Consider the following 27,094-nt stretch of genomic DNA (forward strand, 5'->3'; position numbering starts at 1 on the left):
TCAGACACACTGATGTCCCACTGACCAGGCTGAACAAGGAGAGGGTGACTGTGAGCTGCCTATCGGGAGCTAGGATCCGCCACATAACACACGCACTCAAGTCGCTCCAAAGCAAGTACAAATATGACTCCATCATTGTCCATGCTGGCATGAATGACCTGAGATGTACCTCCCCGGACTACATGAAAAGAGACATAGAGGAGCTCTCCGATTATGTAGCCCAGGCTGGTATGACCCTGACCTTGAGCAGCATCTTGCCCTCACCAAGAATGATGCCACAATACAAAGACAAGATGATCAGCTTTAATAATTGGCTCAAGTACTGGTGTCATTCTAAGGGGATCCAATGTCTGTCTGCCTGGGATGACATGTTGGACAAGCCACTCTGCTTCGCAAGAGATGGCTTACACCTGTCACCACTGGGCTTCTGGATATTGGCTAAGGCTCTTGCCACCCCCATAGTGCCTTTTTAGGCAAGGCTCAAAAGACAAACCCACCTCCTTAGAAAACAAAAATGGAAAAAAACTAAGGGTAATGCTGCTCAATGCCAGAAGTCTAAATCTCAAGATGCAGGCACTCAATGCACTCCTCAGCATGGAGAACATTGACGTCTGTGCAGTAATTGAAACCTGGTTCAAGGCTCCTGAGAGCACCCCAGCGCTACCAGGCTATACCTTGTATCATGCTTTTTGGCCCCAAAACCCAGGCCGAACCACAAAGGGAGGTGGAGTGTCCATATTCATCAAGGACACCCACACCTCCAGGTCAGTAGCAACACATGAAGCATCAGAGACCATACAGGTGCAACTAACCATAGGCAAAACTGCTATACAACTGGTAGCATGTTACAGACCACCCTCCCAATCTCAGGAACCCCACTCAGCCTTCCTGAAGACATTGGAGGATATGAATGTATCACAAAATACCATCATACTGGGAGACTTCAACTACCCAAACATAGATTGGGTACATTATTCTAGCCCTGACACCCTAGCCCAAAGGTTCCTGGAATTCATAAATTCAAATGCACTGGAACAACTAGTCACCTCTCCCACTAAGGGAGATAATATACTAGACCTGATCATCACAAACATGGGGACAAAATGCTCCACACCAGAGGTATACCACTCACTAGTGAGATCTGACCACAAACTGATCACCCTGGATATACATATCCCACCTCCACCCCCAGACCACAGTGAAAAACTTCTCAAAAGCAGACTTCACTCTTCTTAAGACTGAGATGGTATCCTTTAAGCCCACTGGGCCAGTGGATACCACATCCCACAATGCTGAATCCTTCACAAATGCTTTCTATGGACATCTCCAAGAATGCATGGATCATGCAATCCCAAATAAATCCAAGTCCCTCTCCACCAAAGGCAAGCGTCCTGTCTGGTGGACCTCAGCCATTAACAAATTGTATAACAAAAGAAGGAAGCTACTGCACATCAGAGCAAAATCCCATAAAGGGAAGACATCTCTGATCAACATTAGCAGAAAACTACGTTCTCTCATGAAAACATCCAAGGCCAACTTTGAGAGAAAAATCGCTAAGGACACTAAAGATAACCACAAAGCCTTCTTGAGCTATGTTAGAAACCTGGGCGGAAACCCTCAGATATGCTCAGAGTTAGTTCACAACAACAAAAAATACACTGAACCCACAGATATTGCCAACATTCAGGCTGACAGGTTCAGTGCAAATTTCTCCCCTCCCTCACCCCCAAAAGAAGAAATACTTATCACAGCTGAATGTAATCTCCCTGTCATCTCAGATGTCCAAGTGAGAACCGCCCTCAACAAAGCTAAAAACACAGCATCAATGGGATCTGACGGTATCCCAGGTTGCGTGCTACGTGAACTCCAAGAGGAGCTAAACCCGCACATAAAAATGCTATTTAACCTTAGCCTTACTACAGGATATGTACCTGAACACTGGCGTACAGCAATAGTGGTCCCACTCCACAAAGGGGGTACCTCTACAGACCCTGGGAACTACCGCCCCATAAGCTTAACCAGCCTGGTCTGCAAGGCTATGGAAAAAATCATTATGGAACTCATAAACAGAGACATAGGGGACCTACAGACACTTGACCCCACCCAGTTCGGCTTTGTAAAGGGCAGATCCTGCCTTTTGAACCTGATTGACTTTTTCGAAACAGTCACTAGAGCCATTGATGAGGGCAAAGCAGTCCATACAGCCTACCTGGACTTGGCTAAGGCCTTCGACACAATACCCCACTCAGGCATCATAGATAAGCTCAACAGCTTAAACGTAAACCCTTATGTCACTAGATGGGTTGCAAACTGGCTAAAGGACAAAACCCATAAAGTTAAAATCGCTGGAGCAATGTCAGACTCAAAGCCAGTCACAGGTGGTGTCTCACAGGGATCTGTCCTGGGACCCCTCTTGTTCGGCATTTATTTCTCAGATGTTAAAGCAAACATGGGATGGTTGTGGCTGACAAAGTTCGCAGATGACTGCAAACTAGGCACCATAGTCGATACACCAGCAGACACATACATCCTACAAAAAGGCCTCACAGAAATGGACAACTGGTGCCGGAGTCACGGCCTTAAACTAAATGCCAAAAAATGTATAGTCATCCCCTTTGGGAAAAACAAAGTACCCACAAATTATCACATAGACAGCAACCCACCGCCTGCTCAGAGGTGATCTCTGCCTGATGTACAAGGCCATGTCCAATCAGGATCTGATGGACATACTCCACCTCAAAAAATCCAAATCCATCGGGACCAAGAGAGCTAAAGACTTAAACCTCTGCACAAGTATGAATAGGACATGCTGGAGGGATAGATTCATAACCCAGAGGCTTCCCATGCTTTGGAACAAGATCCCAGTTCATATTAGGCAGAGCCCCTCACTGACTCTCTTCAAGAGAAATCTTGATGAGTAGATGGGAGATCATAAGTTTCCCCCAGGGGTCACATCTGTGTCACTGCTAGACAGGGGCACAGTAAACTAATTCTATTATATAAGGGGACCTTCATTGTGTCACTACTAGACAGAGGCACAGTATTCTAAATTTATTCTGTACATTTTTGTACCATTTCATGGCATGGCAAAAGCCACATCACTATGGCTAGGCTTACAAATGCCCCAGGGCAGATAGCCTAGTACTAAACTATGAAACTATAATTCCCAATGCCCTGGATCAAGTAACCCATAGTCCCACCAGAGGCTCCAATATTTAGACCTGGTCATTACCAATATGGGAAATTGATGCTCCAAACCTATGATCACCCCATTGGTGGTCAGGTCTGCCCATAAGCTAATCACCCTTAACATCCACATCCCTCCCCCACACCCCAGTAAAGAAACCTTCGTAAAAAACATCTCCAAAGCCAACGTCATGCTACACATGTCAGACGTGACAAACGTCATGACACCCATGCAGACAGGAACTGAAAGGTTGACTGCTGAATCCTACACTAAGGCACTGTACAAGCACATCCACTCATGCATAAATTGTGCGATCCCAGATAGAACCAAGACACTCCCTTCCAAGAAAAGGAAGCCAATGTGGTGGTCCCCTGCCATAAACAAACTTTACAACAAAAGGAAGAAACTGTTGCAGAAAAGAGGAAATACCCAGGATGCAAAAAACTCCCTTACCAGCCTCAGTAAGAAGCTGAGATCCCTCATAAAATCCTCCAAAGCAAGTTACGAACATAGTATAGCAAAGATTCCAAAGACAACCGCAAGCCATTCCATAGCTATTTCAGGAATCTAAATGGCAATGATCAGATCTGCTCTGAGCTACAACAGAATGGCATTAAATATACTGGTCCCAAGGATATTGCCAATATCCTGGCAGATCGATTCACTTCCAACTGCACCCCCCTCCCACCCCCTAAAGGGCCCATCTCAATACCGAATGATTGCCAGATTCAGGCAATAACAGCCACACAGGTAAAAACCACACTCTCCAGAGCTAAGAAAATAGCATCCATGGGACCAGACAACATCCTGGGCTGTGTACTACATGAACTACAAAATGAACTGGCACCTCACCTACGTGCCATGTGTAATCATAGCCACACCTCAGGCTTCGTGCCCACTGAGTGGTGCACAGCTACGGTTATCCCAGTCCACAAGGGGGGATCCACCTTGGATCCTGGGAACTACTGCCCTGGCAGTCTGATGAGCCTGATCTGCAAGGCCATGGAATGTATTATCTTAGAACATATAAACAAAGACATTGGCAACCTGCAAACACCAGACCCCACCCAGGTTGGGTTTGTGAGGGGCTGATCATGTCTCCTGAACCTGATTAACATCTTCAAATCAGTCTCCAGAGCTGTGGATGAGGGTAAGGAGGTTCACACAGCCTATGCAGACTTCACCAAGGCCTTCAACACCATTCCCCAATCTGGAATCATAGATAATCATACTAAGCTGGCCATTAATCCCTACATCACTTGATGGGTTGCCAACTGCCGTACTGACAGAACCCACACTGTAAACATAGGTGACTCCACATCCAGCCCCAGACAAGTGACATTTGGAGTACCTCAGGGTTCAGTCCTGGGACTGCTCTTGTTTGGCATCTACTGCTCTGAAGTACAGGCCAACACTAAGGGACTCTGGCTAACAAAGGTCAAAGATGACTGCAAACTGAGAGCCAGTATTGAATCCCCAAATGATGTGGATATTCTACAAAAGGGCCTTGCAGAAAGAGATGCTTGGTGCTAGAGCCATGGCCTCAAGCTCAGTGTCAAGAAATGTATAGTTATCCCCTTTGCAAAGGAACATGTACCCATAAAGTACCACATAGGTGGCAGTACACTAAACACTGAAAGTGTGATAAGAGACTTAGGGACACAGGTGGCCAGTGGTCTCACCTTCGATAAGCACATTGCCACAACAGTCAGGAAATCTGCCTATGTGGCACACCTCATCACTAAGGGCTTTTCATCCAGAAATAACGAGGCCATTGTCCCACTGTAGTCATCTCTCAGTAGTCCCAGTATAGAATACAATGTCCTGTTTGGTATGTACCTCTCCAGACATCTGCAACAACTAGAAAGGCTGCAGAAATACCTCACTAAAAGACTCACAGGCCTAAAGCAGATGCCTTATGCTGAGCTTCTGCAAATCATCCAGCTAAACTCTGTCACATATCATCTACTCAGAGGTGATCTCTGCTTAACATACAATGCCATGTCAAACCCAGAGCTGTTAGATATGCTACACTTAAAGAAATCCAAATCCCTCAGAGCCACATGCTCCAGGGATCCAAACCTTGTCATCACAATGAACAAAACATGCTGGCGGGATGGGCTCCTGACCCAGAGACTCCCCAGACTCTGGAATAGACTGCCCATACATGTCAAGCAGAGTGCATCTTTGGCCATCTTCAAAAGGAACCTTGATGATTGGATGGGAGATAGGAAATGTACTCCAGGGATCATGTCAGTAACCCTGTTAGACAGGGGTCCAGGGAAGTAAATATTGTGGGAAGAAATAGACAGGGAATTGTCATAGCAGGGCTTGTACAGACCTTAGAGCCAATAGCCTAGTACCAACCTATGAACCTATGAACCTATAAACTACACTTTCCATTGCCCTACCTTGGCAAGCCTGCTGATGTTATTCACTTTGAAATATACCTTTGGGGAAGGAGTAACCCAGTAAGCTCTGAGGTGTGTGCTATAACTGTGTAATGATGTAGTGTGATGTACTAGTTAGATAGGAGTTCTAATCCCTGACATGGCAACTATGAAACTCTGTGGGTGTTTGTTTGCCTGTGTAACTTCCATTGACCTACTTTGGCAGGCCTGCTGATGTTATTCACTTTGAAATACACCTTTGGGGAAAAAACAGCCCACTACACTCTGTGGCACCTGCTATAACTGTGTAATGCTGTAGTGTGATGACTAATTAGGTAGGAGTTCTAATCCCAGACATGGCAACTATGAAACTCTATGTGTGTTTGTTTGTCTGTGTACAGATCAATGCTTTTGAGGCCATTCACAGTCACTACAATTTCCATTGCCTTACATTGGCAAGCCTACTGATGTCATTTACCTTGAAATACACCTTTGGGGAAAGAGTAGCCCAGTAAGCTCCGTGGTGCATGCTATAACTGCGTAATACTATAGCTGATGTACTAGTTAGGTAGGAGTTTTAATCCCCGACATAGTAACTGTGACACTCTGTGTGTGTGTTTATCATGAGTATCCTGTGTGGAGGTAGCTGTGAGTGTGTAATAACAGGGCTCATTGTGGAGTGGGTTTTGCAAATTTCTTATATGGTGGGCCTATTATATGTCACAATGTCCACCTTACAAGGACAACAGATGTCAAACAGCAGAGAGGCTGGTGTAGACAATCCATACCCCCTACATGTGACATCATGGATTGGGGAACAATATAGGCAACCCTTATATTACCCAGAGAACACTCTCCACCCATGTCTCATACACAAACACACTTGGTTAGGCAACAACCACTATGTTGGTACTTTCCTGCATATTGCCCACACATAGTAATCACGGTGTGATTGCAGTGGACTACAGAGGACATGGCACTCTGTCCTATCCCTACAATAGGCAAATCATTGCATACAGTGGTCCTTTGCTATGTTCCCTACTGGATGCCTGCAACAACTGTAGAGTCAGCAAATGTAACCCACAAAGGAAATGCCATGCCTTATATACATGCCCTGTGTGGAAAGATCCCACTGACACCAGCGAATACCTGTATCATGATGTCAATGTAGGTGCAGGATCAACCTGGTTTCCATTGCCAGTTCTCACCACATGAGGTCAGGAATAGCACATCAGATGATAACCATCTGTCCACACAACATGCCCCAGACACCCAGGTACACTTCCACATGTCACAGAACATGCATGTGGGATGTGTGCACATCCCAGACACCGTCCATGTTATGGAATATAGAACACATACATGGCAAGCATTGCACAGCACTGTCCACCCACAATAGTAAAAACAAAATGGGCCAGCATGTAGGATGTAAAATATTGGTAATAGTTTATTGCTTCAATAATCCCATGTATCAGCAATGGTCAAAACCATGCTGAATAAGCAAACCGGTTTCGGCTAATGTTAGCCTTTCTCAATGCCAAATATCCATGAAAATAAAACATCACCATTTTGAGACATACTTATAGTCCCTCTCTTAAAGAGATATTGCCCATTATAAATGAATAAATTGTACTAGCTAAATTCAAATATGCACATAATCCACCCCACATGTTCAAAAATCCATTATATATTGCTATTTGGACCGTGCATGCTGATCTCACGTGCGTGATACTTTGGGCTTGGTTGCACCCACAATAGTAACCCAGATGGGTGGATGGTGAATACAATACTCACCTGTGTGGGCCAATCCAGAGACTACACCCCTGAGCCACATTGCAGACCATTGTCATGTAGCCTGATGCCAATATATACCCTTTACCTAGCCTTGTACAGACTTCTGGCATAGTCAACCACTACACACCTGTGAAGCAATGCACCCATGCATGTCAGTACTGGCAAACCTGTGTCTGAGTGTGTGTGGAGTATAATGATTTGGATGCCATTCACACTCACAACACCTCCCATTGGCCTACTGAAGCATGCCTTCTGATGTCAGACACCTTGTCATATCCTTTGCCCATATATCAGCCTGATAACCTTTGTGGTGCATGTGATACCTGTGTAATACTGTAGTGTAGCAAACTAGTTAGTTAGGAATTCTAATCGTGACCCTGCCAACTGCAATAATGTGTGTGAGTCCCAGAGAGAGTGTGGCTGTGTCATCCTTGACACCTGTTTTTGTGGACATGCACATGTACTATGCTTCCCTTGCCCTCCTTTATCACTGTTGCTGATGTCACTCACCGTCAAATATACCTTTGGAGAGCTATCCAACATATAAGCTCTGTGGTGCATGCAATAACTGCATAGAAATGTAATAGCAATACATAATCAGGCAGGGGTTTGAAACCATGTACTGGTAAGTGTGTGACACAAACATGCTTAGCTTTTACTCTCCTATCCCCTCCCTGTCTTACTTTGTCTCTGTCTGTCTCTCTCACTCCCTCTCTGGTGGAAGCGGAACAGTACACCTGCTTTGCTTAGACAGCAACTTGTGTTTTGTAAGTGATGCTCATGATCAGCTGATGGCCTGTTCATGAATTGCAGTCCCCCACTAGCTGATTGCATGTGGAACAGCTGTGGTAACATTCCCATAGCCAATTGCATGGAAACACACTCCTATAACTAGGAAAATCATGTAGGTGTTGGCCCTTTTCATTCACTGTGAGCAGGACTTCATGTCAGTGTTTGGCAAACAGTATCACAGATGGAAGTGGGATATACCTCTAACAACATATACTGTGGAGATAGGCCAACAAACAGGAGGGGGATGTTCCAGACATGACTACAGAATGTAAGTGTTGCTCTTCTGCATTTGAAGTAATGTTGATTTAACAGGGTTTGTGTGGATATGGCAGGTCTACATGATTTGACACCTGTAATAACAGTGTTATGTGGTTGAGGAAATTCCCACCTGTAGGGCTATTGGCATACTGGCCAGTGTTTGGAGTCTTACATGTGCATGTTACTCACAGATTACCTATCTTTAGAACTGCAGAAGCATAGTCTGAGGACTGCAGTCAGTACATGGTGGCAACCATGAGAGTTACTGACTTCATATCCCTCATAGGACATATGTCACACCAAACCCTGTTACACCAGTAAATGTATGAGGTTATCACAGCAACATGTCAATATTGTCTCTGTGTTTGTGCCTCCAGCCACAACTCAATCGACCTTTGTACATATGTCATGCAGTAAGAGGTGCATATGTTCAGTACACCATTATTTATTGACATCATACCTGATAACAAGCCAGTGAGATATCAGAATGGTAGACATGTTATGTATAGTAGGGGTTATATTTGAGGACAAAACCTGGACATTCTGTCGTAGTGTGTACAGTAATGCGGTCTGTGTACTTATGGTGATTGTCGACAGTGTGTGTATTGCAAATATGTACTTTGGCCTGTGTACAGACTGGGGTAGATGTCATTGTTCTTGGTCCTGTTCTATCTGATGTTACATGCTGCTCCAGTGTATGGTACCCTATTGGCTTACATTATTTGTAGGGACAAACATACACATGTCCCATACCACAGTCGGGCATCGGAATACACTGTGTATTGGCCCAGTATATGTAGGGTTAGTGTGTGAGTGGCACATATGAGGATGGTGTTGATCAGACAGTCCATATACTGTAATATTAAGCAAGCTTACCATATGTGGCTGTGGCTGTGTTCACATTAGTTGTGGGTATGCACTTTCACATAGGTGTCTGTTACTCTGTGCTGTGACATGCCTGTAGAGCCTGCTATTTGCAGGTACATGTGTATTCTCCCAGAAGAAATGTAGGTCAGTGTTGTGGCAGTCTGCCTGTAGTTTGCACAGTGCTTTGTGACATGCCTAGCAGCTCAGTGTACTTACCCAGTGTGATGTTATGTCCAGATATTTGTCAGATGTACTGCTGCCAGGCCACCATAACAATTGTGCATGTCTGACAAAGTATTGGGATGCTGTACAGAAGTATGTCACTAACTAGTTGGTAGTATGTGGGCATATGACTTCTGCACCACTGGTTATTATGTGTCAGGACAGACAGGAGTGTGTGAATGCATAAACTGTGTGGGCATATGTTTTCCAGTATTTACGTGACATACCCATTTACATGGCTGTTAACATCCACATTGTCAGGCTTGGTCCACATGTGTTGCACTGAGGGGTTCTGTGTATACCTCTGAGTGTGTCAGACTGTCCACATTTATTGGTCATATCTCTGCTGTATTCCACAGTACCATTACTCTGATATCTGTGATACTGTACCATGATGACCTTAGGATGTCTGTCAGTAACTGATGGTGTACATGTCAATAGCAGATGTGACTCTCACATGCAACATTTCTGTTAAGACAACCCGTTACAGTAGCAACAGTCTACATTTATACCTGCAATACTTACATGACACTCCCTTTGCACTAAGAGGTTGAGACTATTGGTGCTGAGGTATGACTCCACTCCATGTTCCGGACATATGTTAAATATATCTATCTATCTATATATATATATATATATATATATATATATATATATATATATATATATATATATATATATATATATATATACATATACATATCTACATACATATACGGATATATATATATATATATATATATATATATACATACACACACACACATATATATATATATATATATATGCATATATAGTTATAGATATCTACATATATATATATATATATATATATATATATATATACAGAAAGATCTATATATGGCCATATATATAATGCACTATGCAGATGTATGTAAATATATATCATCATCATCTTCTTTCGGCTGTTCCCGTTAGGGGTCGCTACAGTGGATCATCTGTTTCCATTTCTTCCTGTCCTCTGCATCAGGCTCTTTCACACCAACCGCCTGCATGTCCTCTCTCACCACATCCATAAACCTCATCTTAGGCCTTCCTCTTTTCCTCTTACCTGGCAGCTCCATCCTTAGTATCCTTTTCCCAATATACCCAGCATCCCTCCTCAGCACATGTCCAAACCAATGCAATCTCGCCTCTCTTGCTTTGTCTCCAAACTGTCCAACCTGAGCTGACCCTCTAATATACTGATTCCTAATCCTGTCCATCCTAGTCTCACCCAGTGCAAATCTTAACATCTTTAACTCTGCTACATCCAGCTCTGACTCCTGCCTTTTCGACAATGCTACCGTCTCCAACCCATATAACATAGCTGGTCTCACTACCCTCTTGTAGACCTTCCCTTTCACTCTTATTGGTACTCGTCTGTCACAAATCACTCCTGACACTCTTCTCCACCCATTCCACTCTGCCTGTACTCTCTTCTTCACCTCTCTTCCACACTCACCATTACTCTGAACTGTTGATCCCAAGTACTTAAACTCATCCACCTTTACCAACTCTACTCCCTGCTTCCTCACCATTCCTCTACCCTCCCTCTCATTTACACACAAATATTCTGTTTTAGCCCAGCTGACCTTCATTCCTCTCCTCTCTAAAGCATATCTCCACCTCTCCAGGGTCTTCTCAACCTGGTCCCTACTCTCACTACATATCACAATGTCATCTGCAAACATCATAGTCCACGGGGCCTCCTGTCTAATCTCATCTGTCAACCTGTCCATCACCACTGCAAATAAGAAAGGGCTCAGAGCTGATCCTTGATGTAATCCCACCTTCACCTTAAACGTATCTGTCACTCCCACCGCAGTCCTCATCAATGTCACACTACCCTTGTACATATCCTGTACCACTCTTACATACTTCTCTGCCACTCCCGACTTCCTCATACAATACCACAACTCCTCTCTAGGCTCCCTGTCATATGCTTTCTCTAAGTCTACAAAGACACAATGCAACTCCTTCTGACCTTCTCTGTATTTCTCCAACAACACTCTCAGAGCAAATATTGCATCTGTAGTGCTCTTTCCTGGCATGAAACCATACTTCTGATCACTAATCATCACCTCCCTTCTTAACCTAGCTTCCACTACTCTTTGTATGTACATGTACACATATATCTACATATGGGTTTACAGTTAAAATGTCGACATTCAGTTGCATGACAGCCTCCTCCTAGAACATGGTAGGAGCGACATTCGGAATGTCGACATTCATGTGTACGTCCATTCAGAAGGACGTACATAAGGCAAGGACTCAAAGCATGGTTGGCAATGGGAGTTGCTAACATTAAGATTGACAGAACGTTGTCGATCTTGTTGAGTTGACCATACAACCTACTTAATATGTATGAGTCGAGGATATGCATCACGGAAATGACTGGTCGCATTTGTGATTTTCGTTCTTTTGATAGTAAACCCTATATATATATATATATATATATATATATATATATATATATATATATATATATGTATATCCATATCCTTGTTATATGTAAACATTACTGTTGTGTATACATTCCCAAATGTATCACACTGTATTTATCTGATATGTGTATATTTAGATATAACAACATACATGATTCAACAGTAATATCACTAGCAAGTACTACACAATTGTAGAAGTCACAGCAATTGTTCAATACTATTCAGTATGTGTACTGACAGATATATTGGAAAAAACAACTGTCTTCACAGCTGTCATGGCTTAGTGGTTAACTGCTGTGACTATAGTGAACAGGGTTCAAGACCTGCAAGGGCTGTTTATTTTGTTGCTGGGCAGAACAAGGGCTGTTGGATACAGAGAGGGTTAAGGTGGTTTTGAGCAGCTTTAAGTGCATTTACGCAGGTTTGCATGAAGCTAAGCACTGCTAACCTATGGTTAAATATACAGACACTTACACCGTGTAGCCTTCACTTACCAGTGCGCAAATGTGCTTGGCTGTAATATCGCAGCAATGCTGAAACCTGCTAAGCATGGCTCAGCCCTGGTAACCAGTGCTCACATTCCACTCTTATAACATAGCAGGGTAATGACATCTTTAATATGTGTATTTAATGTCATGTACATAACATGCATCTATGTGCTGTCATTACAGTAGCAAGGGGTGTGAGTCTACTGTCTGGGACACTTGAGTATATATGACTTGTACAACACTCTTTTCCATTTGAATGTGTTACATACAAGGGTAGTATCCCAGGTTATATGCAGCCATATTGGCATGTAGTTTATCATTACATTACTACTGTTGACAGTGCTTTCCCAAGCAAGAGTAGATTGCAAATTGTAGTACTGGAAACAAACACCCCTGCATGCAAAATGGACTCTGAGTCCTCACTGTCATGTTCCTGGTGTGTGAGCTGTGTCTCGTTAAATATTTCCTACTGGATAATGATCTGACATGTGGAAGATAACTGTAGAATACTGTGTGTATAGTACATGTCAGTGAGGGCTGTCGTCATGTAGTAATGGCATACCTATCAGTGTCAGACGTCTGTCAACACATTCATCCTAATGCATAGCTAGTTGGCTCGCTGATGTCTGTCTGTCCTCTGTACAGATGTGCAGATGTCAGGTATCTGACTTAGATACTTACAAGCAATCTATGCTTGACTGACACTGATATGTCTTCTCAGCTGTGTCATGAATGCCACAGATAGGAATTCACACCATGTACACACTACATGCCATAGATACCTGAACTACAATACCACAGTTAACAGAACATGCTTGGGTACAGGTCTCCAAGACAGACACTGACCATCTTATGTAATACATGTTGCATACATGTCAACTGGAGCACCTCACTGTCCCTCTGCAAGAGGCAACCAGATGATTGACTGATGCATGTCACTCACACCCTGAGGATCACCCTAGTGGTATCTGTTGATAGATGGCCTGCTGGCACATGGCAGATGGTATGATACCACTGTACACACACATCCCCTATACTTCCGATCTCTCCATGGACAATATCCTGGTACACACCTATGAACACCTGCACCGATGCACCCCAGTACTAGCAAATGTGTACATGTGCATTACTGAGAATATCAGTGTCTGTGTGTTTGCAAACCTGTAGTTGGGAATACCCCGAGGCCCTTTACACCCACCACACCTCCCATTGCAATAGTTATATGTGTTTGCTGCTGGACCAGACATTACATGTACCTTGTTACACTCTTCTCCCTAAGGTCTACCTAGGCCTTGCAGTACCAGCACAACACTGTTGTACAAATGGTTTGATAGGCATGGGATACCGACTGAGTTCTGGCAAGTGTGTGTATGTGTGTATGTGTGTATATATGTAGGGTAAAGCATTCTGAGGCCACATTCGCCTATTACAATATGCATTGCCACACAGTATTAGGGATAGTGATGTTGTTGACCATAGGAGAGGCATGACAATGCATCACCCTACTATGCCTGTGGCATGTGCATTAGAACCATTTCCCTGTAGTAGCACTCCTGGGATGGACAAGGGTTGTATTGCTGTCCCAGTCAATGTGTGATGGTGGGTATGCCAGAGTGTTATCATGGGTTTCAGTGCATACAATATCCACAGTGGGGTGTGGGTGCTGGGTATACTGTCTTTACACCATGGTACCCCCGGTACATGTCCCATGACCACTGTCACCATCAGCCATACAGGTAACAGATAACACTATCCAGCCCAGTTATACATGTGCTGTGTGCAACTTACCTGTAACACAATGGACACACTGACAAGGTAGTTAGCACTGATTGGCCCAGGTTTCTCAGATGTGTGGCTGACTGTTATGTGTTTGTCAATGTATATATGCCAGTATGTCACACTATGTATTGTCCATAAACAACCAGTACATCCCCCATTACCATACTGTACATGCCTGGGGATGTTCTTCATGTAACATGTAACCTGGAACACACCTCATCCTAAAAGGTGTGTGCAATTAAAGCCACACACATCAGTAGCACTACATACCTAGGTAGGGGTCTAGTCCCAGTGTTGCCAAGTAAGAGTTTGTGTGTATGTGAAGGAATCTACTTCAGTTTGCAGAATATACATGTCCTAGGAGGTTATCTGTCTGAGAACTGCCTGGCATATGATAATATTTCACAGGTATCATCCTGTGGACATATATTCCATCATAACTAGTGTTAGATGTATAAATGTCCTCTTTCCCACTGTATAGGTGTGTAGCAAATGGGGTTGGTATATATAGCTGGGTGGACATGGCCACCATCATTGCAGTTACTGTTGAGTGTATCCCCCCACTTAGCTGGCCGTAATACTGTACAGTTCACGTTAACAGGTTAGGTAGTTGTCTATCTCACTATCTGTGGTTCTACAGCACCTCTTACCCTCCAAAGGGTAGGGGTGTGCCACCCACACCAGCACACATATGTTTACCGAGTTGAGAATTGCACTACATTGGGGAAGGGGACATATACCCTGCCAGTACCATAGTCAATGACATTAAACTAGTGGACTGCTTATTCCCCAATGTGTTGTTGTGCCTGTTCTGGCTTGGTGGAATTACATAGGCTACAATGTGCTCCTTGCACAGGTACATATATCCATGTGTACAGTATTCTCTGTGTATTGCATCAACACCAAAGCCTCTTTGTGTGTTATACACAAACATGTGGTGTGTACCACCCAGTACACTTACCATTGTCCACTGTAGAAGGGCTGCTAACAGCAGCCACCATGTACTCACCTGTATACAACACCCCCAGACCTATCAGCCATGTGGCACGTGCAGTAACTGTTATACAGACCTGTGACATGTGTTCACCTTTACCCAGGATATGGCACAGCCAATGTGTCACCACAGTGCCATACCCCTTGTAGAACTTCCAAAATGCTAGTCGCTACCTCTCACAGTAGAAGCACACAAAAATGCTGTGCTGTTTGTAAAAATAAAAACATTTATTGACAAAAAGTTAAGCGCTTTCACTCGACAAGGCGAGCTTCATCAGAACAATAAAATAGGCTGTGCACTCCAATTAAATAACAAAATTGGCGCCAAAACAGCGCAACAATCTGAAATTAAACAGATAGATCCATTTAAAATAATTATAAATAAATTAAAAATAAAAACTTGATTGTAAACAAATGTTAAAAGTACTAGATGTTCACTGTTAGTCATTGATCTAAAAGAAGTAAAGGTTTGATTGAAAAATAATCGTTGATCCCTGGGAATGTGGTGGCATCGGTAAAAACCTGCCACCATAATTCCCCATAGGCTAAATAGTTCTTATAATTGCCTCCTCTAGGGTTTCTCTTGACAACCTCTAAAATAGCGAATTTAAATATATGATCAGTTCCATGTTCTAAAATGTGCCTGGACAGAGCATTTTTAGTGTCCTTCTTTTTAATGCAATACAAATGTGAATAAATTCTCTGGCTAAATTGTCTCTCTGTCTTTCCTATGTAATAGGAAGGACAGACAGAACAAAGTGCTACATACACTAACATAGTGGACCTACAATTACCCTTAGACAGATATACTTTGGTATGGTTGTTGTTATTCAAACTGATACTGCTAAATTCATAAATATAGAAACATTGGTGACAAGTCCCACATTTTGTAGTACTTGACCCATTAGTATAACCATCGGGTTTCTCCCCTTCCAAAATGTGTTTAAGGTTTCTACCCATTTTAAATACAAAATTGGGTCTAGGACCAACAATGTCAGCTATTTCCTGCGAGTCAGTAAGAATATGCCAGTTTTTGACCAAAATGTTTTTGATAACATAACAAAAGGGTCCATATTCTATAATAAGAGCTCTCTTAAATCCTTTATTTCCATCAATATTAGAATGTTCAACAATTAAAGAATTATTCCTTACATTCATCCCTGTGCCAGTGTTAGGGACTAGATTGCTGTTACATTTTAAACCCAGCAATGAAGTGTACTTCGTCCCCCACTGACTGATAACATAAGTGGCAATATCATCCATCAATTCTACATCATAACCTCTATCACCAAAAAGAGTTGTGATATAGCTAATTTCATTTAACATGTCAAGATAGTTAGAGGTCACCCTTATAGCCATTATGCACTGCCCTTTAAAGATATTCCTTTTCATTCTAGTTGGATGATAACTGTTGTAGTCCAAATATGAATTAGTGAACGTAGCCTTCCTATGTACAGTAGACTTAAAACCATTGTTGTCAGCAGTAATCAAAGTATCCAAATAAGGTACACCGTTACTACTAATAATGGAAGTAAATTTCAGATAACTGCTACTTAAATTCAAATAGCTAACAAAGGCCTCAAATGTAATACTATCTCCATTCCATAAGATGTAGATATCGTCCAGATATCGGGAGTAGTAAACAATGTTCTTGAAATGATTGCTGTTAACAATACAATTCTCCTCCCAATCAAGCATAACCAGATTGGCAAACATGGGAGCGCATGCCGCCCCCATGGCAACCCCTCTGGTTTGCTTGAAAATTTCACCCTCATAGAAGATGAAATTATTCTCCAACATGATGCTCATTAATTCAACAAGCAAAGAAATCCTATCCCAACTGTATTTGGTGTGCTTTCTCAAACTCCTAGAAAATGCTTCTAACCCTTCTTCCATAGGTATGCTACTAAACAAATCTATTACATCTATAGAACTAAATAATAGATCCTTACTGTTCATATTTGCTGGAAAATTTTTCAAAAATTCCCAGGAATCTTTCACCAAATGGTCCAGTTCGTCATAAATGGATTTCAGAGTGGTATCTATTACCACCCCTATAGGGAAGGTCTTAGACTTGCTGCCCGAAATAATCGGACGGAAAGGAGGATTTAAATGGTCCTTGTGGACTTTAGGGATGCCTACTATACTGGCAAGAGTAGGAAATTCAACTGTCATGAATTCAAAAAGTTCTTCAGTAATTCTTTGTTCTAACAAATACTCCTCCAAGTACATGTCAATCCTTCTGTAGGCAATGTTGACTTCATTTAAAGAAGTCACAACATAATTGCCTGAATTATGAAGAATATTATGAATATTAGCACTATATGTAGTGGCATCAAAGACCACTATTCCGCCCCCTTTATCGGGTTTCATAATTCGGATGCCTTTATCCTGCCTAAGATCATTTAAAGTCAGAATTTCTTCATCAGTACCGATTTACCGATGCCACCACACCCCCAGGGATCAACGATTATTTTTCAATCAAACCTTAACTTCTTTTAGATCAATGACTAACAGTGAACATCTAGTACTTTTAACATTTGTTTACAATCAAGTTTTTATTTTTAATTTATTTATAATTATTTTAAATGGATCTATCTGTTTAATTTCAGATTGTTGCGCTGTTTTGGCGCCAATTTTGTCATTTAATTGGAGTGCACAGCCTATTTTATTGTTCTGATGAAGCTCGCCTTGTCGAGTGAAAGCGCTTAACTTTTTGTCAATGAATGTTTTTATTTTTACAAACAGCATAGCATTTTTGTGTGCTTCTACTGTGAGAGGTAGCGGCTAGCGTTTTGGAAGAGCTGCTATTTGTTTAATATATTTGTTGTTCCAACTCACGTTTTTCTGGTGTTGTCATGGATACCCCTTGTAGGATACAACAGCAGACCATCCTCCTGCTGACAAATGTACACCTACAATACAAACAGATTACATTATGGAGACAACAATCCCTCAGTGTTAATAACAACTATAATGCATCATGGCTGAACAGCTACACTACTTGACATGTAAGCATTAAACATTACGGCTGGCAACATGTTACACAGCAGTACATTGGTACACTGTAGTACAGTCACCATGTGCATCAGAACCATATTAGCCTGTCCCTGCATTGATGTTATGGATGACAGGGATGTGGTACAGGTATCATCATATACACAGGGTGTGTTGTTGGTTTGCCAGAGACCTAGGCTGAGCCATACATTTGACACCATGTGTGCGAGTGTGGGGTTTTAATTATTGATATGGCCATGGTGATATAGTGTGTGTAGGTATGGGGTTGCCCTAGCTGTGTTTGTATTGTGTGTGAGTATGCATGCACACAGTTCTGCCATGTGGCTGCCCTATACAGGTGTTTGTTGGACAGCTGCAGACCATACCTGGCAGAGTGTGCAGTTTACCACCTCCGACCATGGACACAAGAACTGTGCCTGCCAGGAGTTCCACGGACATGTCCAGGTACAAGCCACAATATGGTACTCTCCCCTGATGATGACATATGTCCGCTGGAACCAGGTCCCTCCTGGGACTGGCCAGAGCCAAATGCATGTGGCCTGCTGTGGTGTGGTGTGGATAGCACCCCCCCCTGCAGTGCCGGGGCTGGTACTGCCACTATGGGAGCATCTTGGTGTCCTTGCATGTCCACGTTGACCTCCAGCTGTTGGTGTTGCTGGCCTATGTCCACATGGCCATCACACCACTCCCACCACATGCTTGAGCATGGACAATCCATGGTCGAGGAGTCCCTCCATCTCAGCCCACCGTCTATCCATGACCTCTGCATAATAACGGAGGGCACCTGCAAGATCACGGATGTTGTCAGTAACAGCTGAATGAGTAGCCCTCTGCAGCCTCAGAGCCTGTCTGGTGTACTGTTCCATATGTGCCTGCACCTCCAAGATAGCCTGAAACATGCATCTGGTAGTACCAGATGTGGCACTTCTGTCAGGGGCATGATGACCAGCAGCCCTCCAATGAGCACCCCTGTACATCTGCCTATGTGGTACCCTGTCGGACATCCGGCTATGGCTGCTGTGTCCAGACACACATGCCATAGATAACACACTGTTCTGTTCCCTGCCACCAACCACCAACTGTCCCTCTGCTATGGCCACTGGTGATGGGGTATGTATAGGCACTGTGACTGTTTGTGGGTATGGGGTGGATAACAGCGGGATATCAAATGATGGTGCAGCTTTGACCTCTGACAACCCCGCCTGTGCCTCAAAACACCTATCATCATTTTCAGTGTCTGTATGGACACCATCATCAGATTGCCTGCAGGAGGGACCCTGACCCACCTCGCCACCTGTGAGGGGAAAATAAGAAATGCACTTTAAAACCTGTACGTCATTGCTTAACAGTACACACACACACACACACACACACACACACACACACACACACACACACACACACACACATACACATACACCCTGACATTCCACCATGATACTTACCTGTCCCTGAGTTTACAGACTGTCCTTAGTTTATTTTCTTAAGTTCCCTATTCTGCATCACACTTGGAAACTTACACTCATTAATAACAATCATTAACATAGGTTCATAGGTTCATAGGTTCATACTAGGCTATCTGCCCGAGGGCATTTACAAGCCTAGCCCATCGTTTTGTGGCTTACGCCACCCCTTTAGTATGGGGAACTATACCCATTATTTTGCTGTGCCTCTGTCGAGCAGTGACACTGAGGTAATCCCTGGGGTATATCTGCGATCTCCCATCCATTGGTCAAGATTTCTCTTGAACAAGGCCAGCGAGGTGCTCTGCCTCACATGTACCGGGATTTTGTTCCACAGCATAGGGAGTCTTTGGGTGATGAATCTATCCCTCCAGCACGTCCTATTAATAGCCGTGTCGAGGTTTAAGTCTCCGCCTTGTGGCTCTGATGGATCTAGATTTTTGAGGTGAAGCATATTCATCAAATCTGGGTTTGACATGGCCTTGTATGTTAGGCAAAGGTCACCTCTGAGCAGTGGCGACTGAATAGAGCTGGAGTTCTTTCAGTCGGGCAGCATAGGACAGATTTTTGAGACCCTTTATCCTTTTGGTGAGGAACTTTTGTGGCCTCTCCAGCTGCTGCAAGTGTCGGGTCAGATACATTCCGAATGGGGCATTGTACTCAATCATTGGTCTGATGAGTGATGAGTAAAGGGAGACTATGACCTTCCTTGATCTAGATGAGAATCCCTTCATGATAAGGTGGGCAATGTAGAAGGTCTTCCTGACTACTTTAGCTACATGGGTGTCGAATGACAGACTACTATCAACCTGGGTCCCCAGGTCCCTGATAACTTCTTCTGTGCTCAGTGGATTGCCACCTATTTGGTAGCTAGGGGTAACCTTGTTTTTCCGAAGGGTATGACTATGCATTTTTGGCATTTAACTTTAGGCGTGGCTCTGGCACCAGTTATCCGTTTCTGTGAGACCCTTCTGAAGGATATCTGTGTCAGATGTGTTTTCTACTATGGCCCAGTTTGCAGTCATCTGCAAACTTTGTCAGCCATAACCCTCCTGTGTTTGCTTGTACTGGAAAAGTAGATGCCAAACAAGAGTGGCCAGGACTGAGCCCTGTGGGACACCACTTGTGACAGGCTTTGAGTCTGACATGGCGCCAGCAACTCTGACCCTGTGGGTTCTGTCACTCAGCCAGTTTGCAACCCATCTTGTGATGTATGGGTTAACATTTAAGCTGATGAGTTTTTCAATGATACCAGTGGGGTATTGTATCAAGGCCTTAGCCAGATCGAGGTAGGCTGTATGGACTGCCTTTCCCTCATCAATGGCTTTGGTGACTGTTTCAAAAGTCAACCAAGTTTAAAAGGCATGATCTGCCTTTGACAAAGCCAAACTGGGTTGGATCCAAAGTCTGCAAATTCCCTATGTCTTTATTTATGAGGTCCATTATGATCCTCTCCATGGCTTTGCAGATAAGGCTTGTCAAGCTAATGGGCGGTAATTTCAGGGTCGGTGGAGGCACCGCCTTTGTGAAGTGGGACCACAGTTGCAGTCGCCACTCCTGGAGTGTATCCAGAGGTAAGACTTTGATTAAACAGCTGTCCTAGCTGTGGGTTTAATTCCTCATTGAGTTCGTGGAGCACACAGCCGGGACACCATCAGGTCCCATGGATGCTGTGTTTTTGCTTTGGAGAGCAGTTCTCACTTGGGCGCTGGAGATGTTTGGGGGCTGCAATCATTTGGTATAGATATCTCTCCTTTTGGGGGAGGGGAGAAGTTTGCACTGAACCTGTCAGCCAGTATGTTGGCAATGTCTGTAGGATCAGTAATCTTCACATCATTTTGAACTAGTTCTGAGCATATCTGGGAGTTTCCTCCTAGGTTTCTAACATAGCTAAAGAAGGCCTTATGATTGTCTTTTGAGTCTTTAGCTATTTTTCTCTCGAAATTTGCTTTGGATGATTTTATGAGAGCTCTTAGTTTTTACTTATAGTGATCAAGGGTGTCTTACCTTTTAAGGATTTTGCTCTATCTTGTAGTAGCTTCCTCCTTTTGTTGTAGAGTTTGTTTATGGCTGGGGTCCACCAGACTGGACGCTTGCCTTTGGTACAAAGAGTCTTTGTTTTGCTTGGGATTGCCTTATCCATGCAGTCCTGCAGGTGCTGGTAGAAGGCATTTGTAAGTGATTCAGCGGCTTGAGTACTGTTTTCCCGGTTCGGGGCCTTAAAGGAGACCACACTAGTCTTTAGAAGTGTGAAGTCGGCTTTTGAGAAGTTCTTTACTGTGGTCTTTTTATTTCAGGTGGGGTGGGATGAGGACCTCCAGCGAGATTAGTTTGTGATCTGATCTCACCAGTGAGGGGTATACTTCGGTGTTGAACATTGTGCTCCCATGTTCGTGATGATGAGATCAAGTATGTTATCTCCTCTTGTGGGGATGGTGACTAGTTGTTCCATGGCATTTGAGTTTATGAATTCCAGGAACTTTTGGGCTAGGGTGTTTGGGCTTGAGTAGTGTTCCCAGTCTATATTAGGGTAATTGAAGTCACCTAGTATGATGGTGTTTGGTGATACATTTATCCCCTCTAGTGTTTTCAGGAAGGCCATGTGAGGTTCCTGAGTTTGTGAGGGTGGCCTGTAACATGCTACAATTTGCAGAGCAGTCTTGCCTACGGTTAATTGCACCTGGATGGTCTCCGATGCATCATGCGTTGCCACCAGTCTTGAGGTGTGGGTGTCCTTGATGAATATGGATACCCCTCCTCCTTTCTTGGTATTGTCCGGATTTTGGGGCGGAGCATGATATGAGGTAAAACCTGATAGCGCTGGGGTGCTCTCAGGAGCCTTGAACCAGGTTTCTGTCACAGCACAGACATCGATGTTCTCCATACTGAGAAGGGCCTCGAGTGCGTGCATTTTGAGATTTAGACTTCTGGCATTGAGCAGCATTACCCTTAGTTTTTTTCCTTTTTTGTGTTCTAGGATGGTAGGTTTAGAATTTGAGCCTTGCCTAAAAAAGGCACTATGGGGGTGGCAAGAGCCTTTGCCAATATCCGGAATCCCAGGGTGACAGGTGCAAGCCGTCCCTTGCGAAGCAGCGTGGCTTGTCCAGCATGTCATCCCAGGCAGACAGATACTGGATCCCCTTTGAATGACACCAGTGTTTAAGCCAATTGTTAAAGCTGATCATCTTATCTCTGTATTGTGGCATCATTCTTGGTGAAGGTAGGATACTGCTCAAGGTCAGGGTCATACCTGCCTGGGCTACATAATCAGAGAGCTCCTCAATGTCTCTTTTCATGTAGTCCAAGGAGGTACGTCTCAGGTCGTTTACACCAACATGGACAATGACTGAGTCTCTTCCTTGATATGCCATGGGACCACACTACTGCATATATTAACATTACATGAACTTGATATGTGACATATGACCTGTACAATTAAATGCAGTGTCAAACAAATGTATTAGTTGTGCAGATTCTAATTGCCTAGAAAAGTGATCACAAAACATGACCTGTTACTCCATTACCTCTTTGACTTGATTGGAGTTGTTTTTTCAAAAACTCCCTGATGTCATCCAGTGTTCACCCTGGGTTTGTCCAGACATCTTGAGCATGGCCTTCATATGTTAGGGGATACTACAGTCACTCAATAATGTCATGCACTGGAGTGTCATACATAACTATTGTTCAGTAGATGCAAGATCTGTTGCTCTATTAACTTTTTATGTGGACTACAGTAATATTTGGAAACACTCACTGGTGTTGTCTAGTAATTCCCCAATGCATCTGTAGTGCTGCATATGTGGGTATTCTTTCTCCTTTCTTCTGATTGCAATTATAACAGTATCCCTGGTGTCTAGTTTCCCTCCCAATGCATGTTCCATGCTACAGACCTTATTATACTATCAGCTGTCCTGAGATTACATGTCAGACAAGTATTCCTGGTGTCTCATGTGTCTGTCCATGTCCATGTACTGCATGATTTCAAAGGGAAGTCGAGAGGTATGAACAATCCCACACTCACACATGTGCATACATGGACACACACACAAACAGACAGACATATACACACACACATCCTACATACATCAACCCCCGTCCACTCCACCAGATTGCACTTACAGACAAAATAACCCCCACCCCCCACACACACTTACAGGTGAGGTTGCACAAAGAAGATATTACACAGAGACCTCCCATTACCCATGCAACATGCATGACATATGGCACTCAACAGCATGCAGTGCAGCTATAGTCAATCCCTGCTAGCAACATTATACCTCTATGTGATGCATGGGCTGTGTTAGTAGGTGATGCCCCTTCCCCTGGAACACACTGCACCCATGTACACAGTATTGCTGTGCATCTGTTCAGCACCCTGGCATGTACTGTGCACCATACCTCACAGGTGTACATACCATTGCTGAATGTGTATTATTGTGTCAGTTATGTTTGATCTGCTGCTCACAGCCCCTATGTGTTTGTCCTACACATACCTGGGATAATATGTGGACAGATGTAATTTGTGAATGCCTGATGTCTGATTTACAGATCTCATCATCAGCGGTGCATGTATGGCCAATACGATACAATTACACTGACAACCTTCAAACCTTACCATGGCTATGGGGAGTGTACACACCCTTATTGATATGACGCCCTCTTCCTTGATATGCCATGGGACCACACTACTGCATATATTAACATTACATGAACTTGATATGTGACATATGACCTGTACAATTAAATGCAGTGTCAAACAAATGTATTAGTTGTGCAGATGCTGATTGAGATGCATACATTTTGTGGGTGCATATGTGTGCATGCCCTTATCATGATGGTTTGTTGCACCTACAGCAGTCACTATTCCTGGCAGGGGTATATTAGCATGGGCCATCTGCATTTGCCAATATTTGGTCAGTCTGCCCTACAAATGTCCCCCAACTCTGCATGATTGCAAGGTCAACTCATGTGCACATCCCTTGGAGGTCGCACACTGCCGTCACTATTGCTGTGGAGTCAGGGTTATGTCTGCCACAGTTCCTGACCTTGACTGTGTGCAGATACAGCCATTTGTAGCATCCTTTGGATCCCTACTTCAGTGCACTGTTGTGTCATGATGACACCCCCTACCCACCCTCAGCCTTTTTGCAGATGCTTGACAACTATGGCCTATACATGTGTCATTTTGCAGTGTCCCAAACACTGAATACCATGTGTACTACCCTAGTCCCAGCTAATGAATGGCAAACATACAGGTGTACACTGGCACTAGCAAGGTACAGATGGGGATGATGGGCCTGAGGTGGGGTGAGGTGTTGGTTGTGCAACACATGTATCTTAATTGATACTGTCTATAGGTTTCCAACGTGGTCTTGGTACACCAGTACACATTGCAATGCATGCCTTTTGGGGTCCTTTTCTGTTATGCATACACTACCTGTAGAGAGGCCTGGCTGATGTTTCCTGTGATACAACTGTCCCATCTGATTACTTTAACCCATGGGCCACACTTATGCAGAGTCAAGTCAATTGCTAACATGGGTACTGCACAGCTAGTACTTGCTAGACATTCCTGCAACTCCCTCAGTGTTGTGGCATGTTACTAGGCAGCCTGCATGATGAGTTTGCAACATGTGACATCATCTGTCTTGGATGGCCATTAATCCTGTCCCATACATCCTCACGACATACATGACTGTCTGCTCTGTTTGCCATGGTATATGCAATGGTGAGGTATGGCTACATGTCCAAATCCTGGGTGCTACCTGTTGGTTATGGGATCCATGCCATGGCATATAAGATGTGTGCAAGCCATGGCTGCCTCTGTTGCAGGCAAGTGGGCACATTTGATGGCCAAACATCTTGAACAGCAGACCATTTATTGCTGTGACAATGGGGACCTGTACTTGCTGGAACGTCCATACCCATGAAGAATGCATGCTATCAGTACCTCAACAGCTGCTTCCACTATATTTTATCTGGAGTGTATGCACACATATGCTTCCAGTGTTTGTGAAGGTACGTATTCTCCATATTTGCTGTCCTAACATAGGATTCCATATTACACATTAATTGCTCATGCTAGGACCACATTGCAGGTTGTAAGGGTTGTGGACTGCAGTATTGTGATATGCTGTAGTGTAGATTTGTAACAGTTGCCATTGTAATACTGGTATATACACTGTTGTAGCACTGTATAAGGGAGATGTTTCAGATATGTCCCGACTGTAGGCCATTTGTCCCACCATTATGTTCATCTCTGTGCACGCATTTTGCAATTACAGGATGTTAGTTATATTGCAGGAATCTGGCATACCCTTCAGCTACACCATCATGGTGACCACTGTGATGCAGTGCAGTTAACAGCAACAATACGTGAACATGTACAGCATGCATTATGGGTAGGTGTGTTAAATGTGTGCATGGAATTTACCATGGCCATAACATGACTGGTGTATTGCCAAACCTGAACAAACACCATACTTACCAGCTACAGGCTGCTGCCCTGGAGGTATACCAGAGGGACCTATATAACTGTGTGAAAGATGTGATATCAGTAGCCACACCTGTGGCATTGGTACAGAGTGGGTGGGTGCAGCATTACAGTACATCAACAGTACAAGCCCACAGTACTACAGATTATGCACATCCATTTATTACTACAACGCAGCAACAGACTATATATATTTCATCTCACATATGCATGATCTAACTCTACAGATGTGGATGGATATGCAACAGTGGTCTACTGATGTGCTCTGTGGCCTTACCTACACACTCCTCTGCCATTGTGTGGGTAGCACCCACATCCACTATGCTCTCCACCAGGTGTTATGTTTGCAGGCAGGCAGGTCCCCCGAGGCTGGCAAGGTGCTCCTCAACATGTGTCAGGGGGTCTGAATGGCATGACCCCCCCCCCCGTTGCAAGCTGTTCCCCCCTAACTACAGCAGCATTCTGATGGGCATGGTATAGTATATCAGTGCATCAATGTCAGACCTGCTCATAACTGTGGTTATGCAGGCCATCATTTACCCTGTGGACAAGATTATTCCACAGGGCGGTCCACTCCTGCAGATCATGGGCTGTACGGCCAAACAAGGTGTGGTAGTGCTGCACCAGGTATGAGATGATGACATCATTCTCCTCCACTGTATACATTGGCAAGCATTCCCTTGACATATTGCCTGAAAGACATAAAGATGGAAACAGGTCTGAGGACCTCATACTGCAAGGTTATCATAGTTGTTAATACACATCTCTGTCCCCCCCCCCCACCATATCTGCAACAACAATCTGATCACACAACTTAATGGGTATGTCTACAGAAGACCTACTGTTGGGACATATATTGTATTGTACAACACTTTGTGCTATGTGTTAGTAGTCATGTTCCAT

General features: G+C 43.7%; 1 long non-coding RNA gene across 1 annotated transcript in view; it reads right to left on the reverse strand.

Annotated features, from left to right (window-relative positions):
- The window catches only part of LOC122792775, a 183,213-nt gene that overhangs the window by 93,488 nt on the left and 62,631 nt on the right, over positions 1 to 27,094 (reverse strand). The gene's annotated exons all lie outside the window — the stretch shown is intronic.

Source organism: Protopterus annectens, chromosome 1.part0, assembly GCF_019279795.1.
Source record: "Protopterus annectens isolate FY-2018-M chromosome 1.part0, PAN1.0, whole genome shotgun sequence".
NCBI classification, from domain to species: domain Eukaryota; kingdom Metazoa; phylum Chordata; order Ceratodontiformes; family Protopteridae; genus Protopterus; species Protopterus annectens.